The sequence below is a fragment of the Telmatherina bonti genome (assembly GCF_933228915.1).
Source record: "Telmatherina bonti genome assembly, chromosome: 7".
Lineage (NCBI taxonomy): Eukaryota > Metazoa > Chordata > Actinopteri > Atheriniformes > Telmatherinidae > Telmatherina > Telmatherina bonti.
In genome coordinates, this window is record NC_136625.1 from 30,011,753 (window position 1) to 30,034,502 (window position 22,750).

Here is a 22,750-nt window from a genome sequence, read left to right on the forward strand (position 1 = left end):
TTACCTGGCCATTAAGTAAAACATAAAACCAAATTGTAAGACACTTGCTAAAAATACCCCAAAGGATCAAACAAAAACCCTTTATTGATCCCCAGATCAATAACCTTGAGCCATCATGAGGTTGACATCTCAGGTTATCCAATATGTCATTAGCCTCAGCGTTACTTTGTGTTCAGTGTTAATTAGAAACAGTCCTCCAAAGAAGGACAAAACAAATCCATTGTTTACACTCAGTAAACACTGTGACCTTAGCGTACCTGCCAACAGTGCCATCTTTCAAGGGTGTCTCTCATTTTTGAAGGCAGACAGAGCTGGTAAATGCCAAACGAATTAGCTCACAGCAAAGCGGTTACTTGTGTGCCATTAACCATGATTGCTGAGAAACAAAAACCAGATGCAACATTTAAAAAAAGATTTTTGTGCCACCTCAAGGGATGTGAAAGAAACGGTAGTCAAACTCCATTAGTGACACGCTTTTTATAGATTCCAACAGTATGAAGCTAAAAGAAAGTGTAGCTTTCTACCAAATAAAGGCTCATTGACAAGTTGTATTTATAACCATAGAAAAATATCCCTTGGTATTATATTGAATTAACAATGTCTTACCTTTTTTTTTTTACTAAAGATGGGAGATTTTTCATTTTAAAATGTTTTTTTAATTGTTAAAAGAATAAATAAACAAACAAAGAAAGCAGTTTATGCTGTTAGCTTTGGCTAGCTTAGTTTGATGTTGAAGACACAAAGAGTAAACAGCAGGCATGTTCCCAAGGATGACAGCTAAAGAGTCAGTATGGTTAAAGGTGAAGGTTTTTAAAGTTTGATAGAATTGGTTGAACCTGGGTATACAGTTCCATCCAAAAAAAACCATTTGCACAACAAAACTGTATGATAATACCCCTAAAATGGATTGGCGACCTGTCCAGGATGTACCCACGTCTCTCCCAAAAATTACTGGGATAGACTCCAACTCCCCCACGACCCTTAATCGGACTAAGTGGTTCGGATAATGAATGAATGAATATAGGTGAGCTATGTAAACAGTAACCAAGTATGAAGAGCTGTCTCTCATCCCAGATTCATGGACAGTGATTACAAAGGAGTCATGTAAGCCTCAAATTTCATTATGTACACAACTGAAAAGTGCATATTTCTGTTCTGTAGACCAAAGAATTGCCCAAAATGTCACAAATGTGCTTTTCAAGGCTACTGATGACTGGGGACTCAGTACATAATGGCATATGTACATGACAATGTTTGCGACACAGTGTTAACCTGCTGGGAATGAGTATTTGATTAACAATCAAATAATTTTTTGCAATTTCTAATCATATTTTTTATTCAAATATCAATCCCTAGTATCAATTTGGAATAATAGAAGTAAAAATGCCATCCCAGTAACTACAGGATAATTTTTTTGAGTAATTATGGTGATGTTTTATAGAGCACCATACTCACTGACATGGTTGGTTTAATGAAACTTGACACTTCAAACCATCTGCACTCTCTTTCTAGCCAACAGTCTCCATGTGTTTATGAATGTAACAATAAGGACAGCCACCCACAAACTTTCCCAGAACAATGTAATTCAGACCATTTTGTTTCATTGACATTTACAGCATTTTAGTGCCACTCAAAGCATGTACAACATTTTAAATGTCTGACCTGCCCAGGGTGTGTGCCAGCCCTCGCCTATATTAGCTGGGATGGGCTCTCTTTCTAAAGCGTTAATGGGAGTGATGGGAGTTCATATGTAGACTTTAAGCTAAATTACATGTTGCAGCTTAGTATCGTAGAAGTTTGATAAACTCACGCACAAAATGTAATTGTGTCTTGAAAGTGAATTTATCATTTTTTTTAGCTCGTGAAAGAAAATCTGAATTTTGGATTAAATGATCACAAAAGGAGCTAGTGAATACTGATTTCACAGAATACTTATTTAATACTTTGTTTCAGCAATTATCACAAACGCTGTGGCAAGGTGCGAGGGGAGGAAGAGGATAATCACTTGATTCTCAGCATGTAAATCACAAGTCCAAGCCGAAGACAGCAGGTTTTTTTTCCCCACTTCTTTCTTCCCTTTCTTTCATTTCATCTTCTTCTGCTCTATTACTCAGTAGTGGAGTCAGGAAATGTTTATAAGGGTGGCCAGGCTGAGGCCATTACTCTCACTGGGGTGGCACAGAAGCGGATGTCTCATTATCGCTATGCTGTGTAGCACATAGCTTTGGGGTATATAGTTTATTCTTTGGTCATTCTTATTTACAGACGCAGGCGTGACTGCGAAGCAAAAGTACGACATGTTTATGTAACCCTTCAGTTTCCAACATTAAGTCCTTTAGGGCATCATACCACACTTCTTATATACACTTTATTTATATATATATAGATATATATATATCTATATCTATATATATATATATATATATATATATATATATATATATATATATATATATAGATATATATATATAGATATAGATATATATATCACAGCAGAGTGCAAGATACTGGCAGGCAAAGAATACATGAAGTGCCAGGCATAGTGTACAGGAACCATGCAGAATATGGACTGGAGACCCCCAAGTCCCAGTGGGAAACTCCACCCAAGGTGGTGGAGTATAAAGTTTGTTCCATCCTCCACGAGAAGCAAGAACTCAGTTCTTGCTCTCGGGGGCTGCAAGAACAAGACAAAACTTCTTGTTCGTCAGGTCCAGACATACAAGCACGTCTGCAGCGGGGAGGGATCACTGCGGAGGCGATGTCTGCTTTTATGTGCAATGAACCCGGTTGTTACCTCCGCCGAGGGGCTTATGTTTTTCCCGAATCTTTTTGCTCAAGATAACTCAAAAGGTTATGGATAGATTTGTATAAAAAAAATCAAGAGTTGTTGGAAATGTAAAAATGAAGAACTGATTAAATTTTGGTGGTGATCCGGATCACCGTTCGGATCCAGGAATGTTTTAAAAGGATTTTTTAACATTGTGCTCGGCAGAGGTTTCTGCTCTCCAAGTACTTTTTTCGTTTCATATTTAACGAGCAACTTCGTCCGTGGCAGGGCGGGGTCCAAGGGTTTTAATGCCACATGTAAAAATGTTCCCACTTTCTCACCACCTCGATCAGCTGTTTTATCAAAACAATCCGTTTTACCTGCAACAGCAAAAACGCGGAAGCAGCAAAAACGCGGAAGTAGCAACTCCGCTTCGTGTTAACGACGGCCACCAATCACACGATACTTCTCGGAGCCCTGCAGGAAAAAAATTCTGCCAGCCTGATGTGTCAAGAAGTGTCTTCAAACGTGTCCGCGAGAACAAAATGACGTCATTTTCTTCTCAGAGCCTCGAGAACAAGAAAAAAGTTCTCGCTTCTCATGGAGTATGTAACAAGCTTAAAAGGGCTAAGATCCTCTGGGACTTCCAGATCCAGACTGATAAAATGGTGGTAGCCAACCAACCGGACACAGTGATCATGGATAAGCAGCAGAGGAAAGCCGAAGTGATCGATGTATTCATCCCCAGTGATGGAAATATCAGGAGCATGAGAAACTGGAGAAGTACCAAGGCCTCAAGGAAGAACTGGAGAAGGCCTGTAGGGTGAAAGCAACAGTAGTACCCATAGTGATCGGAGCACACTGGAGAAGTGGCTCCAACAGAAAACTGGTGAAACATCAGACATCAGAAAAGCGCAGTCCTAGAAAAAGCTAAGATGTAGGACCCTCAAGCTCCCAGGACTCTGGTAGAGAACCCGAGCTTGACAGATGAACGGCCAACCGCCCTAACCTGGGGAGGGTTAATATTTTTTTGTTTATGTACAGTATATACTATTCTATTTTGCTGAGCTGATGTATAAGCAGTTCATTTTGCAGTGTGCTCCAACATTTTAATCCTGTCTCTGTTTTAAATATGCATATGCAACATTTTTCATTTACAGCAATACAATAACAAGAATAGGAAATATGTTAATAAAATGTCTCAGTTTTAGGACCGCTGCTATGCACAGCATCATTGGGTATTGTATGTGATGTATACTCATTGGATACATAATGGGGAATTTTAAAAATCTGTACACTATCCAGGTAAATTTGCATTGTACAGATATTGCAAAAGTTTGCACAGTACCAAACTGCAATTTGCCTAAATCAGTTCCTACAACGCAGCTTTTCCGCTGTTCAAGCAGCTGTAGAAGATGAATTGAGACGAAGCCACAGCTTTGGATTTCTTGCAGTTGCTGTGCGTTTGTTTAGTGAAAGATGAAAGTGATTAATTTTATTTTAAGTGGGGGGAAAAAAAAGACTCAAGCAGGCCAATTTCTGTTATGTTATATGACTCAGTGGAAATTCATGTTCTGATTAAGGAGGAATTTGTTGCCATATTTAGGTTACAAGCTTTGCTGCGTTCAAAATGGGACCTGAGTCCAAGAAAACAACCTAATTTACAAAGTTACCACAATGTGTGCATCACGCTGCCCTCCAATGTGACAGTAATTTGTTACTTTGGTATCAGTATGGGTGTAATAATGCAACCCTTATGCTTTGACGGAACACAATCTGGATGAATCATTGCTCCTTTAATTCAGTTGTAATAAACACCCTCATAACCAGGTGAGGGTCTTGCCTCATTTTCTGCCCTTTCCCCCTCTGTCTTTTCTCCTGTCATGTGACCTTGTATTCTGTCTCCTCTGCCCCCGTCCCTCGCCGGCGCCCTCGGCTCCCTGACTCACAGGCTCCTTCAGGGCCACGGGGAGAAGTGGAGCGCACAGTCCAGGTCAAAGCATAAATATTAGCTCAAGGTCACGTTCACAGAGCTCGCACTGGGCTACGCATAATCATGACTCCAGCTCCTGCGTATAGCCTTCTCACTTCACACATTCCCTTCATCGCATTACTGCATACTGACTAAACACTTAAATGCTGTATTTCTCACCACCGATGCAGCTAACCTTGAAGGGTTAAAGCCAGAGGCGATGAACCAGTTCCAACTCCAATTTGTGCATTATGTTATATTATTACACCGCCGTACGCTGTTCGGGTTACACAGCTTCCAACCTACATTTCCAGGGTTATCTGCAAATGTAGACCTATATTAACCTGAAAAGCAGTCCAGATGTGTTCCAGGAAGCTTACATACAGTCAGAGATTAAAAAAAAAAAATATATGGGCCTAATATCCAGAAGAAAGATGCTTTAAATTCAGACGCTCGCTTTGCTGATTTGTTTGACATTATCCTGAGATGAAACAGGAACTATAAAGAGAGAAGGGAAATTGGAAGTAAAGGAGAATAAGACATGCAATGTCTTCTTTGAATTCCATCTTTAATAGACTGCGGGTACCCCTCTATTCTTCCTCCTCTTTTACCCATGTAGCCTTTATCCTTAAGTCATTCTGCCTATTACTTCCTCTGTGTGATCTGCACCCACTCAGCACTGAGACACATTAAAACATGTCCTCCACAGGGGCTTGCAGTAAAACGGTGTTTAACAGCTTTCTGGATTCCTTCTCTCTCCTGTACTCTAAAGTTTGCCTCATCGTAAGCCCAGCACAACCGCAAAGCCTGATGCCTTAGATTCCTGGTTGCAGCTTTTCACAACCCCACTCCTCCCCCCGCCCCCCCGCTCTCTTTCCGACCAGTCGTTTTCTGACTTGCTTGGAGCCTTGATGGGCTACGAGGTCAGCCTTAGAAAAATCTGATCTTTTTTCATCCTTTCCTTTTTGCTGTCACAAAAATTCTTTCCTTTTTTTTGCCAGGTGTAAGGCATTAGTCTTTTCCCACTTTCCAGTAGTGTTTCCCTGCTTCTGTACCCTGTATATCCGTATCCCATTAACACTGATCTCTCTACTACACAGGACGTCCCTCATCTTCCTTCATGGCTCCTCATTCTCTTTTCTTGTTTTACCCCCTTTCATCCTCATCTTCCCTCCTATGTCCACCATAGTAATCCAGTTTTCCTTTGCCTTGTTATCCCCTCCCTCCCCTCCTCACCCCCCCACCACCCCTCCTTCCTGCGCTACAGTCACTCTCTAATTGCTGTCTCACCCCTGCTGTGCTTGAACCCAGAGGCTAAATGATTTCTACAGGGAGAGTGGAAGTACAAGAAAACACAGAGATGCTTGCAAAGCGAGTTTTTTTTCTCCCTTTTCATTTTATTATTATTGATGAGTTGCTTGTCAGAAGGTGTGTGTGTGTGTGTGTGTGTGTGTGTGTGTGTGTATGTATATATATATATATATATATATATATATATATATATATATATATATATATATATATATATATATATATATGTTTACAGTCAGTTTGGTCTTCCTATTGGCTCTATCACACTCCTATTTACTTTTTGTTTGTGCAGCTTTCTCTTTCTTCTGCTTTCATAAGCGACTCTTTTATCTGAGTTGTGTTATTTTTAACTTTGAAGCAGGATTTGTAGGGCTTTTGCATTTTGTGATGGGTTTGTGTTCGAATGCACTGTGGATTTTATTCATCCCAGACCCACACATGTGCTTTCCACATTTTCCACACGGCAGTGAAGAGCAGCGAGGAAAAACCTTATTTCACTAAAATTTCAGCAGCTTTCTTATTATTAATTTTTTTATGCAAATTACATTGTCAATTTAGAAAAAAAAAAGACTTTATTTGGAGTGATTTATAAAATCCACACATATATATTACCAGTGTATTACACATTACCAATGTATTACACATTTTAGACTAAAATCAGTCATTAATTTAGGTCTGAAAATGTAAACTGATCAATTTCATGTGTATAAATGTAACAGATTATCATCCCTGTGTGCATCATGTCACTGCTAGAACATCCCACTTCCCTATCAATAGTAGTGAAGAAAACAGTGTTTAACTTTTTACTGTTGATTTGACAATTCATGTTGTAAACAAAATGAGTACTTTTTTTTTTTTTAATTTTAGCGGAGGTGCCAAAATATTTCTGCGTCATGTAAGAACCTCATTTTGACATGAGATTGGACGTTTTCCAAAAATCTAAAACAATCAAATGAAGAAAAATTAATTTAAATTTTTTTTTTAAACATTTTAAAAAAACAGAAATCCAAAAGGAAATTATGAGTCTTTGGTACCAACCATGTATTTAAGACTATAATAAATTTGTTAAATCTGAAGAAAACCGTTGGGACTGAAGTGTCTGTTGAGTTTCATCAATCCTCTTTTTACTTTAGGAATCATTACAGACAGAGTGTGTGTATGTCCATTTTAGGTGAAAACATTATTTTAGTTGCTGATTAAGTTTTTATACTCTGTACTGTATATTTTTAACACCAGACAGATCCTAACTGCAGGCGGGTCAATAAAACACAGTGTGTGTCTGGTAAACCAGTTTAGGTTTGCTGGAAGTTGTTCAGAATGAAGTCTGGCATTGTCCTGTTCAGTAAACTACAAACCTCCAGGAAAGGATTGACAGTATCATATGTTTCTTAAAATGTCTGGGTGCAACTCTTTACCAGTGTCACAGGTGCTCGCTAAACCTTCACAGATGGAAGCTCTTGCACCTTTTGCTTCAAACAGCCTGGAGAATTTTTTGTCATTATCAACAGCCTGAAGATTTACTTATTTTTCCCGAAAGCAGCTGAAACTGGATTAATCAGACAAAGAACTTACTATATGTCTACTCTGTTCCTGTCTATGTGAGATTATATGTAACAAAATGCACTCCTGATCCCATATTGTAGCCATATTGATATTTTTTTTTCCCATGCGGTGCTGTCTGAGCTCCTAAAGTTCACACATCCAAAAGTGGCTTCTGTCCTTGAACCTTTTCATGTTATGCTTTCTAGATATTAAAAGACCAAGATGCTTCCCAATATTACTCCGCAAAGTGATTTCTTCTATTGTTCTAAGATTCTCTGACCTGGTTTGATGCAAAGTGGTCAAGCAAATTCCATTCTTACTTAGAAAAAGCAAGATATTTTAGTGGATGGTCTTTTTATACCAAATCCTGACAACTCATCTCTCTCCTATTAATACCATGATCGTTTTAAAGTACCAGGATGTTGTGACTTTTTAACTCTGTAAACTTTTCTGTATCTTGGCCTTTTTCTTAACTATTTTGTGTAGTTGTCATCAGATCCTATAAATTTGTTTTCAATATTGTCATTTCATATAAATAGCTTAATATTGCTTAAGTTCAGATACAAATAAAGAACCAAACTGAGTGTAGATTTTTTTTTGCATTTGAGAAGCTTCCTGGCTTGAAAATGAGGTTGGAACCAAAGTTGTTCAGCCAGTGAAAACTTAATGTGAATCCATGTGAATGTCCACAATCTGAATCCAACATTGTTATCAATGATGATGAAATAACTGCTACTAAAAGGTGCAAATAAATATAACAACAGCTAAATCCGCCATAAGTAGAAATCATATTAAATCTTTTCATATAAATTTAGCAATAAGTTACATGCAGTGTTGGTAAATTGGAATAAAAGAGACAGTAGTCAGCTGCAGCTGAATAAATGTCCCTACTTATTTTCTGCCACTGACAAGCAGCTAATGAGGAAAAAGCTCTGTTAGACTAAGAAAAACATGTCCGCCAGCTTTAAACTTCCTGTGACAACCTCCTTCTCCTCCTTGCATCAGACTGATGATTTCCTACAAGCCTTTTTGCAATATCACATGTGCACATGTCGTACCCAGAGGCACTGCACAGAGGCACAAGAGTTATCAATAACACAACGGTCGGTCAGTAACCCAGTTATTTTTATATCTTTTGAGGCCTTCTGGCTAGAGGAATCTTTAAACTGTACTGTAAAGGGTAGATTTTTGGCACCAAGTGATGCATCATAATGCAAAGCATCCTCCGTAGACTAATAAATTGATTTCTTTTTTATGCGTCATGAGTAATTAGCCTGTATACCTTTTGTTTTGAAGTCTATATGCTCCTAATGTGTGCTACATGTGTGTTAAAACCTTAATGTTAATTGTGTAATCCAGGCACATTAGACTATGAATTATGCATGCACAATATGATGGTAATGATATGCTAATGATGAAGATAGCCTGGGTCTGCTTCCTGTTGCGCTGGAGAATTAGATATGCACATTCACCAATGTGGCAGGTACCTCGCATGCACAAGCCGCTGCAAAGGTGAGACAGGGGCAAGACGGAAAATCCTAACCCAGAGGAAGAAACGGCTTCATACATGTCATGTTTTTCTCCACACATGAGCTGTTGGGGAGTTTGCATTTCATGAAAAGAGTAAGAGAAGAAAAGCTAATCAGCGAAGGGTGTTTTGTTTTTTTTCTTTTAATCTCAGCTCTGCTCAGGCACTTTTTCTCCTCAAGAAAAATCTGTTTCTTTCACACTGCCTCTGCAATCACTTGAAACCCCATTACAGACCATGTGACAGCATCAATTAAATTCACAATTATCATGAGATAGAGACACTCCAGCGTGGGAAAATATAGTAACACTGCATCATGTAAGTGCGTGAGGATGTGAGCATGCGCATCTACACATATGCACGTAAGAGGGAGATAAAGGAAGAGCAGAAAACTGAGTCAGACAATTCCTCTGCTGAAAGACTGCATTCTTGCTTTTTGTGGCAACTCTTATGATCCTGAACAAGTCTGTAAAAATGGAAAACTTAGATCTGTGACAGTACAAAGACATTTTAAGGGCTCCTCTGGCAACAGAGGATGGGCAGCGGGTGGTTATTGGACTGCTGCTTTTTTCCATTTAAAAAAAAATCATTTGTTCTTTTGTTTTGTTTCCTTTTTTAAAAAGAAGAGATTTCTAAATCCCCTGTTTCTGCGAAACTGCTTCTAATCACCAATTAGGTGCTTTTCCACAAATATGAACCATAATCTATTATCAGTTTAGCAGCGCTGAAATCACAGATAAGGCTCTTGGCACTTGTCTCCAGCTTTAGTAGAGGTTTATCCTGATCAAAACATCTAAAATCACAACATCAAAGCCATCGCACCTAGAAATATGAAATGGTTTGTGTGTCTAAGTGTGTCAAAGATCATATAGCTGACTTTGGCGCAAACATTTTTGCGGTGAGTCACAGGCAACAGCGTTTGTGACTGACTGAGCCTGAATTTGGACTGTGCTGTATCTGGCAGATGGAGCTGTTCTGGCCTGAATGGTACAGTCAGTTTTCTCACCCCCTCACCACGGCGCTCTCTCTCTCTCTCCATTAAAGCACAATCAGGTCCCTGATAGGGAGGAAAACAAGGCAGGATGTCCGCATTGATCTCTCTACCTATAGCGCCTACATCAGAGCGAAGCAAAAGATTAAAAATTTATAAGCATATTAAGGTCTATAAGAGCATTATTCGTGCGTGTGCCGTCACTGTCTAATACGGCACAGTACAAATCATACACATCTCTAACCCAGCGCACGGATACACAGTCACAATAGCGCCTGGGTGCGTTCCAAGTGTCAACGCTATGGCATGGGCGTACGTGTGTGTGCATGTGTGTGGTCTGGCGACGTTCCCTCCTTGAGTGCCTTACAATGTGCTGGCATAAATACCTGCTTGACACAGCAGATTGGCACTAATGACTTTACATGCAGCGCCATCTGTAAGCTGGACCGCTGGCTTTTACATCTTCTCAATCCTCACAAACAGTGCTTCATTGCATTCAGCTCAGACCTTCATCACTGGTGGTGCATTGGCGAAAGTAGCCAAATTAAATGTTGGCTAAACATTTTGGGGAAGCTGCACAGAAATCCTCTGAGCCCATGCCCATCTGTGTACACCTGGATGATAAAGCCTAAAAACACCTGAGCCACTTTGGGATTTTTGCCCATCGAGCGCGAGACGTGTCCTACCGAGCTGAAAATCCGCCAAAACCAGCCAAACTTGAGGCAGTTGCACATACACAAACCAACTTCTTACTGTGTGGCTCCAACAGCCTGCAGCAGTCACACAGGGATCATTACTATTCATTTGCTCTGCAAACTGGCCACACAGGCTTATAAATTAGCTCGTCTACCGCAGCTGGGTACTGAGACAGTTGGCGCATGCCGGGGGCTCAGAGCCCGGTACAGGGCCGGGCTCCGAGACACCTTCTGTCCAGTCAACGTGACCTCCTCCACGCTCGTTGCTTTTCTCAAAAGAGGAGGGAGCGTGAGACCCGGGTTGTCTCACCAGGGTGAGACATGCCCAGTCGTTGATTGTAATAAATTGCAGAGCAGAGCGATAGAACCCCGGCACTGTGCTGAGGAACAGCGTGGTGATAAATGCTGTCAAACCAAGTGTAAATCAGTCTGAATGAAATATCATAAGCAGGACCGTGCAGACCAGGACGGAGAAGAGCTGACAGGTCTGACCTACAGGGAAACGAGGGAACACTGACTACTCTGGTTTTCTGCCTTGGGGAGAGGATCAATGATGGGAGAAAAAAAAAGCAAAGCTATTAATTCTGCTGGATATGTCAATTCTCATTGGCAGCTGCAGATTGGTAGTGATCATGACCGGCCTCTTGGGCAGACCAGATCTGGGGGCTTTCTGCTGCGCCTCAGTAGAACATTGATTCATTGAAGTTTTTACGACTACCTGGAAGGCATCACATCGCACCCCTGGAATGTAAATCAATTCCAATTGCAGCATTATAACAATGCACAAAAAAACTCGGAGCGTGACTACTGGGTTAATTTATGCTAATCGCCTCCTACATAAGATGTGTAACTGAGACGAAGACCTGAGGTTAAAGAAGCCATGTAAGAAACTTGTAACAGAGTCTTAAACTGTCATCAAATATTCACGCGATAGTGCACAGTCTTAGCAGAGTAAATGACAAACGGAGTCTCTCCTTCCCTTACCCGTCCGATGAGCACAGGTTCAGGTCCGGCGTATTCTTCGATCACGAAGAACTGGTTCCAGATCCAGCTCCTCCTGCTGCGAGAGCGTGAGCCTTTCCCCTCCATACGGTTGCGTGCCCCTTCTTCCGCCTCTGCTTCTTCAAACACGAGGCCCTTTCCATTCTCCGGCTCGACAGCTTGCATCTCAGCGTCCTTTCCACCGTGGCTCCATTCGAGAGCGGGGTGAAGCCTCAGGACATGACTGCTGTTGACAAGTTTGTTGTCTTCATCTGCAGGGTACTGAGCTGTGCTGAGTTCTGTTTGAGCAGTGTGAGCTGACTCTGTTAATGGGTCTCTATGGGAATCTGCTGCTCTGTTCCCCAGTCTCTCTCCCAGGGGCTGCATTGTCAGCACAGATGGAGGAGAATCATTTGTTTTAGGCGGAACATGCACTGGGAGATGTTTTGTCGATGTAAATGGTGTTTCTGTTTGGCCGATCATCGCGTCTTTCTCGGGGCTGAGGCTGACCTCGCTGCGAGGCGTTGACAGAAAGCGGACGAGGTGTTTGCTCCTGCTATCAACGCTATCTGAACCCTCCGCTCCCAAGTTGTCCAGCCCTTTACTTAAAGCTGGCTTGACTTCACTTAGCGGACTAATGCGAGCTTGAGAGATTTGGTCCCGATGAAGATCTGGACCAGGGACTGGGCTTGCATAAGGAAATGCAGTCTGATTATCAAATCCAGCATGAGGCTGAGTGACAGCTATATCTTGTCTCGGAGCTTTCTGAGCCTCTAAGTGCCCATGATTAACGTCAATCAAATCTCTCTTTCTGCTCCGGCTGCCCTTGCTTGGAAAGCTAAGACTAGGAACACTCTGCATTTGGGAATTGACAATCCTGACAAGGTTTTCTTTTGACAGCAGCTTCAGCACGCCATAACTACCAGTGAGGTTTAGTTTTCTGTTTGCCTCTATGCTGAACCCCTTTGCGGGCATACCTGTAGTATGAACACTCAAATCTGGTCTGCTTCTGGATCTAGAGCCTGATTTAAACCTGGTTTTATTGGAGTGTAGATCTGGCTTGTGGTGGATTGTGAATGTTTTCTCTGACCTTCCCGTTTTGGAAGTTTCAATGCTCTTTGTGTTGTTTTTGACTTTCCTTAAATCCTGGTTTACTGCCTTGTTGCCGGTTAAGATGAAGGAAGTCACGTCTTTTTTACTGACTGAGTCCACCTCAGGCTTGGGCTTGAAAGATTTCTTCTCCTTGTTAGCTGACGGAGGATGATTCTGGAGGATTTTGGAGTAAGTGAAAGATCCAGAGTCACTCGCCTGCTCGTGACTGATCAGGTTTCTAAGAGTCACCAAGGGCATTGCGTTTGAATCCACGCTTGCATCCCATTGGTCCGCAGATCGTCCATCTCCTAGCTTCCCAATGTGCGAGCCGCCCACTCCTCTCCTGCGTAGGATGTTACTGGCTGAAGCCCCTCCCACAAACCCCTCCCACAGACACAGGAAAACCAACAGGAGCAAATTTCTTGCAATCATCTTGTCTTGTAGCGAGACGTCCTAATTTAAGCAAGGTTTGCAGTAAGACGGGGCTTGTTTTCCGGCTGTCTTCATTCTCTCCTGTGTTTTTCCTCTCTTCGCGCCCCTCCTCTCACTTTCCCATTCCGTGTCCTTCACACTGGGGTGGAGGGCAGGTGTCAATCACTTCTTTTCTCCTGTTTTTTTTTCTTTCAACACTCTAATAAATATCTCCCTCTATCTCACAAAGCCTCCCTCGGCTGGTTTTATTTCCCACTCCTCTTGCGAAGCGTCTCATTCAGTTTCCCATGGAGAGTTGAACACCCTGAGAGAAAAGATAAAGATAATTAAGCCAAAACTTTAATCATTGTGCTGCGTTAATTAAAAATGGAGCAGCAAACACAGGTAGGAGAATTCAGAGACAAGCAGTACAAACCTTTTAACATGGCAGAAATCACATTTTTAAAAGCACAAAGGTCCTTTTAGACCCCGAAAACCATTTCTATTCATACCCACATAATGCCATTAATGTTTCTTCTTCACATCTCTCAGATAGACAGGGACAGAGTTATCACCATGCTATTGTACATGACGGAGATAGGCTAACACTTAGAAGAAAACGCTTTAAGCATGTATTAATGGGAAAAACTGTGAAAGATTTTTGACAGCATTGAAAAAGAAAAAGAAAAAAAAAAGGGGGGGGGGGGGCCAGGACATGAAACTTTCTTTTTATCACTTTGATGTGTGATTAATTAGCTGCATTGATACTCCCCTTTGATCACGATGGCTTTAATGTCAATTCAGATGCAAACTGTAGATGCAGCTATTTTGTTCCAACAGAGCCTCGAGCAATCTAAAAGGTTCCCAGACTCTCGTGCATCTGACTCACACTTTCAGCATGTCTGTCATGCACTCAGGCCATAACTGGAACTCCTACATCAAATGAAAATGTCAGATATCAATCAGCGTGCTTGTTTAAAGATAAGAGCAGACACCCCTCAGTGGCGGTTCAGTGGCACCAGCCTGTATATCTAACAATTTTTTTTTAAAAGTGACTTTTGCCAGTTTGCATTAACATAATGACCTTTTGATTGCTGCTACGTGTACAGAGACGGCAAAAGTCTTTGATGATGCAGATGGAGTAACAAGATACGTTTAGTGGGATGTAAAACACAAAATGAATCCATCTGAATCATGTCTTATGACTCACTACATGTGTGTAGTGGCGTATAATTCTTCGTAGATAGAGCCCTCAAACTCTATTTTGGGCTACAGTATTTGGATGGTGTGAGTGTGTGTGAGTGGACTCAAGCCAATAAAGATTTTAAAATTATATTAGAAATAGCTAAAGCTACTTAACATAATCCATGACACCATGGATTATGTTAAGACAGTTCCATTTTGTCTCAAGCAGTGTAGTGTACTTTTCCTGGGCGTATGACACTTGCTCCGTGGCGCTGCAGACAGACGCTGTCAGCATATTCACCAGGGCATGACTGAAGTTGGGAGCTTCCTCCTGGAATACTTTTCACCCATTTCCCCTCTCATCTTGTCCTTGGCGTCCGCTGTTTCCTCTCTTTCAGTCTCTTTTTCTCTATGCAACCTCTTGTGATGAGCAGTAAAAAAAAAAAAGAGAGAAAAAAAACACCCCTCCCCTTCGCTGTTTTCCAACCTCTCCCACTCACCACCTGTTTCATCTTTAGCTCATCTATCTTTGCAAAGCTCCCTCTATTCCCTCTTATAACTGGTATTGTTTTAGCATCCTATCCTCTCTGCTGCTTGATTCCCTCCTCTTCCTCCCTCTCATCTGTGTCAATCACTGGCCTGTCACTGCGTCCTGCGCCCTCTGTGCACTCAGGCTTCAATCAATCAGCCAATCCCCATCCTCAGACTTGCAACATTGGAAGTGACAGGTGTCTGGTCTGCTACCATCTTGACGACAGGCGACAGCACTATAATTGTCCGTATAAATCTAGTCATCAAGTGATAAAATGCAGCGAACAGGATACATCCAGTCGTTTATTACGAGACTGGCTGCAAAACTCTGGAGATTTTTACTGAATAAGTTAAATATATATAAACATGACAGAAGCTGTTATGGCGGATGTGAGGCTGGGATTGGCTGAGTGTTATCTCAAATGTACAGCACGAGGAGGCGATCAGGGTGAATTCAATGACAGAGCTCCTCTCTCACTTTCTCTCTCTCCTTCTCTTTCTCTCCCAGAGGAACTTATCAGCTGGGAGTTTGATGGCCAAGCAATCATTGCCACAGGCACCTTGTTAACAAGCCTGGGGCAGGTGGTCGGTTGCAGGTTAGAATATCAACATGCCGCTGTTGCCTGCTGAGCACAAATTTATAGCATTGCTGTGTGGGAGGCTGCATCAATGGGAGATTTTCTTTGAAGCGCCAAAGTTGGAATAAAACCTGATTTTTGTTCTTTGATTCTTTCATATTTTGTTGGATTCTGAAAGGAAGAGTTTTCACTCAGAACGCAGACAAGATGCCTCTGTGATGTGCTGAACTGCGCCACATTGGGCTTGGCACCTTTGGGGAGATCTGCTGTTATGCCATTATCGTGGGTGCATCGGCCTTCGTGGAGTAAGTGAGGATAATTGGGAGCTACAGGACGAAGCGGAGGGAAGCTCATTTTTTCTCATTAGACTTTTATAATGGGATGTGGCATAACTGTTGTTTTCATCCTTGTGGAACTGATAAGGATCAAGGCAGGGACTCCAGTATCTGCCTTTTCGTGGAGTTTAGTGACTTCAAGAAGAGTAAATACGGGCTAGTTAGAGTATTCTCCTAAAGAGCTTCCAGTTCTGCAATTTCTCTGCAAAGTCTTTAAACCTGCAGCGTGTTCCTCAGTGAATTGATTAATTAGAGCAATAAATAAGTTAATTATTTTCCCCTTACTGGTACTATTCCTTCTAAAACTCATCAACTCTGATCTTTTGCTTCGTTAGTATTGGAGGCAGATCCTCATCATCGATCCAGAGCTGTCACCAACTTAACGAGACTGAAAATTTTAATCACGATTCACGTCTTAGGTCCCCGTCTGTCCTCTTTTTTTTTCCCCCTTGAATAGTCCTTCCATTGATCAGGCAAACACTGCAACAAGCACAGCAGCGGCTTCAGCTCCCAAACACTGTGGGACTTCAAGTGCTGTTGACAAAAGACACGTATTTATTTTCCAAAATACCTGGACTCAAAGCTTCATTCTGTCATTCCAAAAAAAAGGCAGAAAAAAAAGAGAGAAAAGGTGACCACAAACAGAAGCACCTTTCATATCTGCATAGGTATGAAGTATAAAGGAAACTCAGGGGACCACCTCTCTGGACGGCGTGAAGCTAAAGAGAAGAAAGAGTGCTTCCTCACACCAGGATGAAGAAGAAGGAGCAGTCCTTCAGGAGGAATTATGCATGGAACCACAAAGTAAAGCTCCAGACATGAAGCAGAAAAAGGGGGAAAAGCAGCTCTGCTTGGTCGGATGGCAAAACAGCACATGCATGAGAATGTGCGCATAGAGAGGATGGGAGGCGAAGATGGGCCGCTGTAGTCGCAGTGGGTCAGAGGAGAATGGGGGACTCTTTGTTAAACCAACCAGGGAGTTTTAAGAGTAAAGCCACTTGAACCTCTGAAGATAAAAGAGTGAAAAGCAGCGGGAGCTTTCGTACATTAATGTATGAATACCTTCTCCACCTGTGTCCCCAGCCTTGTCTCCATCCCTGCCTCACTGATACGCTGACAGCAGGTGCTAACCTCCCATGGGCAAAAATCCTGAGACAGCCTTTGGACATAAGATAATTGTCCAGAAAGTGGAGTTTTGCAGATAACAATGGAGAAGCAGCTGCAGGTAAACAGTATAAAACACTGAGATGAATTTAAAGTTTGTCGTGGGAATGACTGAATTGTGTCTGCTTAAAGGTTTCCTTGCAGGATAGATTGAGACTAAAAATACTCACTGCAGACCTGCAAGGGGCTTTGGGATGTCTTCCATTTTAATGATGTCACTAGGGCTAAAAGAAGATGGTAAGAGTCACAGCTTGTAGGACATGAAGCAAAGTAGGTGTTGCAGGAACAGAATGTGGAGGAGAAAGTAGCGGACCAGAAACAACCCAGGGTTTGGTCTTGGTAACTGTGCAGCTGCAGCACCACATAAATTGATCCATTTGTCCCCTATAAGTGAAAATTTCACAAATCTTGTGACCACAGTGCTCGCAGTTTTACTCATCTGCCTCACCTCGACCACCAGACAAGACAGAGAAAAATACTTTATTCCTTCTTACTGAGGAGAAATTTAACTCTTCAGGGGTTTTTCAGATGATTTCAAGCTAAATCAAATTCAGCAAACAGAGGAGCTGTGTTGCAGTGCTGCTTCTAAAAAAACAAGGATTCTTATGTAAAAATATATCTCATTTATTGAAAGAAAATGTATAAATTGTTGCTAGGAACAGAAAAAGGATTTGCATTTCAGTTCTAAGCTGAGAAATGGGTGTTTTATCCATGTTTAAAAGGTCAAACTCAGCAACCTTCATCAATCTGAAGTGTGCGGCCATAGCATGTTCAGATTTTAGGGTTAAAGTGTCTTCTTTCTGTTTGGGAAATGGAACTTATGTTATGTTATATGGTTGCTGCATGTCTTTGTCTCCTCATATTGGTATATTTTCTACCTATATCAAAATACGGGAGAAAATAAAAATCTGGGAATGACGCGGGAAAGACGGGTAAAAAACAGGAGTTCCCCGTTCAGAACGGGAACACTTGACAACTATGGAGCTGTCCCTTAATAATAAGTCTGCAAACCTCAACGAACTGCAACAACATTGTAAGGAAGGGTAAACCAAAACTTCTCCACAATGAAATGAGAGACAGATTACATCATACAGAAAATAATTACTTCAAGTTATTACTGCTTAAGGCATTTCTGCAAGCCACTGAATAATTTACAAGAGCTGCTTTAGCAATTAGGCTTCGCTTTTCTTAAATAAATAATGGCAAGGTGTAATAATCCTCATCGGGGCTTGTATTTACCTCATTTTCATGACCCGATAAAGACCAGATGATATTTTGATTATACACTGATACACATGACCTTAGCAGATAAAAGAGGGTGTGTATCCGTTTTCACATGACTGTAGATCCAAACCAACGTTCAGGCACATCAACCACGCATGTTGTTTGGACATCTGGTAAAATACCACAGGAGGAAGTTTGTGCATGCAAACATTCTGCCTGTACACAGGCGGCACCTGTAAAATGATCTATCACGCGCTATGTTGGGGAAACTACAGAAGAGTAATTGTAAAGTATCCTGCAGAGCTTTTTTTCAGCGTGTCTACAAGTCAGCAACTTTTATAAGAGCAAATTTAAGAGTTACTGCACAGCCAATAATCCCTGTGTGTGCGTTAAACACTTCATATTTGAACTAGTTTGTGTGCTGCAAGTAGTTTTAACCAAGATAAATACTTCAATTTTAACCAGTTTAAACTGGTGCAACTGTATCTGTTGTCTACTGCACACAACAAACGCAAGTGCAGCTGCTGCTGCTTTATCTTGGACTCCAGAAAATAAACTGTGAGAGGTGCCATAAAGATAAAATAAATCATGAGAAGAGACAGTCCTGAAGATCACAGTGCCAGGAGACGTGCCAGTAGGTCACGACAGGGACAACATTTGTGGCCCGTATTTTACTACCTTGGCAAGAGTTCAAGTTGCTCTCGGTCTGATTTGTCTGGCCATAAGGTAAAGTGCTGGCTAAGAGTGTGAAGATATACCAACAGTGACAGCACTGACCCACTAAAAGGCCTCAAAATCTGCTTACAGTTCAGGCCTTTTAAAGCTATTAATTATGTATAAGTGGCACGGTACGTCGCATGGCCGCTATATATGCTGGAATTCAGAGCAACTGCAGAGACTCTCTGCGTGCGGCGCCCCACCACCTCTTCAAGGTGAATGATCATGCTTCTGTCTGCATCGTATAGCAACAGCAAATTATTATTGTGCCACTGAACTTTAACAGAATCTGACATCTCCCCACCTTTAGGCCTCTCTGCTGTTTTTTCCGCCGTGAAGTTGAAGGAGCTGATCAGCTTCAATGATCTTCATGCACAAAGGTCAGGGAATGTTTTGTTGTATCAGGCAGCTCATCTCCTTTGAGCCAGTTCCTCTCTGGGTAGGTGCTCAGCCTGCGTTTTCTGAATTGTGAGTCATCAGCTGCCAAAGCAGTTACTGAAATTACACCTGATGCCTATCAAGCCTGTCTCTCTTCCTTTTCCACCTGACTGCATGTGCAACATCAAAAAGCTATCTGATCCTTTCAACACGCAGACTGACATTTCACAAGAAGTCCTCGGGATTTGCAGATGGACCTTGTCTCTCTCAGCATGCATGTGTGAGTGTGTGTGTGTGTGTGTGAGTATAGCATGTCTACATGCTCATTAACAGATGAGAACAAAAAGACAAGAGCATGTCTGTGAGATAAAGATAAGAGTACAACAACATGGCATCATGGTTCAGCTTGATCGAGTTGGTCCTCATCAGAAAGTTATGGGCTTTATTTCACAGCTAACGTCTTTTCTCTGAGGTAAAACTCACAATTCCTTCTCCTCCTCTGCTGTTGTTTACCTTTCAAGGGTGTTCTGCTCCTGAGACACCCAGACTGTTGAAGAGGGCATGAAGAGATGGGAGAGGGTCGTTTCGGAGATTAATAAACACAACACATCCAAGGTTGCTGGTGATAATATGTGATGCGCCGGGAAGGAGGTGGCACATTTTAAAACGGCATCAAGCCGACTAGCCAATATGCAGAGTGAGTGATGACGCAATATTCCACCTTAATCGGCCTGATTCTCCTTTTAGTATACATTCACAGTTTTTTTTTTTCCCCCGTGTTTATCTCCCACCGCGGCGGGATCCCAGTGAAAAGAGGAAGGATTGAGCAGACTCGCTGTTAATGGCTCTCTGATGCAATCAATACGCCGCTGCTGTGAGCCAAAAACTTTCTCTGAATGTATTCTCCACAGCTTCTCAAGGTATTGTAGCGTTATTAGAGGATTAAAGGGGAGTTCATTAAATGTGTTGTCGCACCTAATAGATGGCCCAGAATTTTTAAAAAAAGTGTCTGTTCTACATTTCATGGAAAATTAATATTCAAGTAAGACACTTGTGTTTGTCACTGAAATGAGAGAATTCTTGGGTTACAAGTTTGCTAAATGTTGCTTATAATGTCACGGGTTTTACAGGTATTTAATTATAAGTTTAAGGTTTTACCAACCAAATATGTAACTGGCAAACACCATTAAAAAAAAATGATTCAAATGATAACTAAAGGATGAATTATTCAGATCAGAGTTTATAAGAAAATTCCCACTCAGAGACCAGTACCTCATTTTTCTATTCCTAACTAAAATCCTGGAACACAAGCTGGGAGGCATCGGAACTTTTCAATACCAGGCACCTCACATCCACACCAATGCAGAAGCCCGAGAGGAGGGAAAGTAACACCCGGAGGCATCTCTGACAGTTATGGCTGCCCAGACAGGAACTTTGTTAAATCTCTAATAAAACTCATGAACAGCACTGACACAGAAAGGAAGGGAGGAAGGATGAGTAAAAGAAAAGAAATGGAAGGTATTGTCATCCTTTACGTGGCTGGAATATATGAGAAACCCAGGAGGATTTTTTTTTTTTTTTTAAAAAAACATCAAATCTTCGTGTTTTTCAAACAATTCCACACGATCAGACAGAAAGTGGACTGTGTTAAGGGCCCGATAATACCGGCAAAAAGGTAACCTTGTGTATGCAGTTCAGTGCATGGAGGACTGCGATGAGCTCTACATGGGGGAAACCAAACAACCACTCAACACAAGACAGCCAACTGCATTTTAATCATAAAGAACAAATCCGAGGGTCACTGCGATAAAAGCTTCGAGAGAGCAGAGAAGTGGAGAGTGGGGAGGTGAAGAGGTCATCTATATGAAAGTAGAAACACATGATGTCACCTCCTCCCCACCTATAGCAGACGGTCAGGTACCCCAATAAGATCGATGTCATTAACACCTTCTCATAATTAGTCTATGAACAGCAAGATCACAGGTGTCAACTCTCAACCGCAGTTTTAGACTGAAAAATCTGCACTTTTACGGTCTACCTAAAGGTGGAGTCTGGAAGATTTGCAATGCTTAAAAAAAAAAAAAAAAATCAAAAAAAAAAATGACTACAATCATAATTAGATCCTTTTTTAACATTTTTTAAAACATTTAGGTTTCAGTCTGTCCATATTTGATGCGTTATTAAATTACAAGTTTAATTAATGACAAATGACAAAAAGCACTTTTTTTTTGACTGGTAGGCAAACATTTAAGAAGGGTCTTTGTCATTAATTAAACTTGTAATTTAATAACACATCAAATATGGACAGACTGGAACCTATATGTTTAAAAAAAAATCTTTTAAAAAGGATCTAATTATGATTGTAGTTTTTTTTTTAGTTATTTTTTCTTTTTTAAATATTGAAAATCTTACAGACTTCACCTTTAAGTAAAATCCCAAAACATGTTAATGAGAAGAAAATGTCCAGAAGAAACTAAAGCAAATCCAGTTGATTCCACTCAACCAACATTGCTTCAGTTTATTCTAGATAATTACTCTGACTTTAAATGGGAATTTTTACTGTTACTTGAGTACATAATTCAGTCTGCAGCAAAACAGCAAACTTACTGTCCAACCTATGACACCACATAGTGAAGCCAGGTCCACACGACAACATTTTAAGGTCACGTTGATGGTTCAGTTCTGAAGCAACAGGCAACTCATAGCAATGAACAAACATTTTGAAGATGTAATTTGCGAGGCTTGGAAGCACATTTTAGAGTCTAATCAATTATCTAACATGCTTGATATTTTCAAAGAGCTGTTCAGTGAAATGTCAACAAGGAGCTGCAGCCGAAGAGAAAGGATGAGGAGAAGAAAGAGGGGCAAACCTGCAGTATGAAAACGGCATGGTCTGCACCAATAAAGGACACAAGTTCCGTTGTGCAATTTTATAGAGAAAGGAGAGACGTTGACTATCTAACACAATTAGGTGAACGAAGTAGCGCGCAGGATGCAGGACATGATGGATATTTATAATGTGGAAATATCATTAATAGAGGTGTTATTTTGTAACCACATGCGTGTAAAAATACCCACAACAGCCAGGAATAGCTCAGAGAGCAACAGACAGGTCAGCAGAAAGGAGAGTGAGGCAAAACTCTTATTAAACTCACTCATTCCAGCAGCTAATGCTTTGTGAGATTAGTTGCTGTGTTTGCACGTCGTTTTACCTGCTGCTCTCGTGGAGATTTTCCATGGTGATATTGAATGGGAAATCTCTGTAAGCAGACCACAGCGAATGCTGCAGAGATTTGCATTTTTACATACCATTTCTTGGGAATATGTCTTGAGAATTCTGCAGTGCAG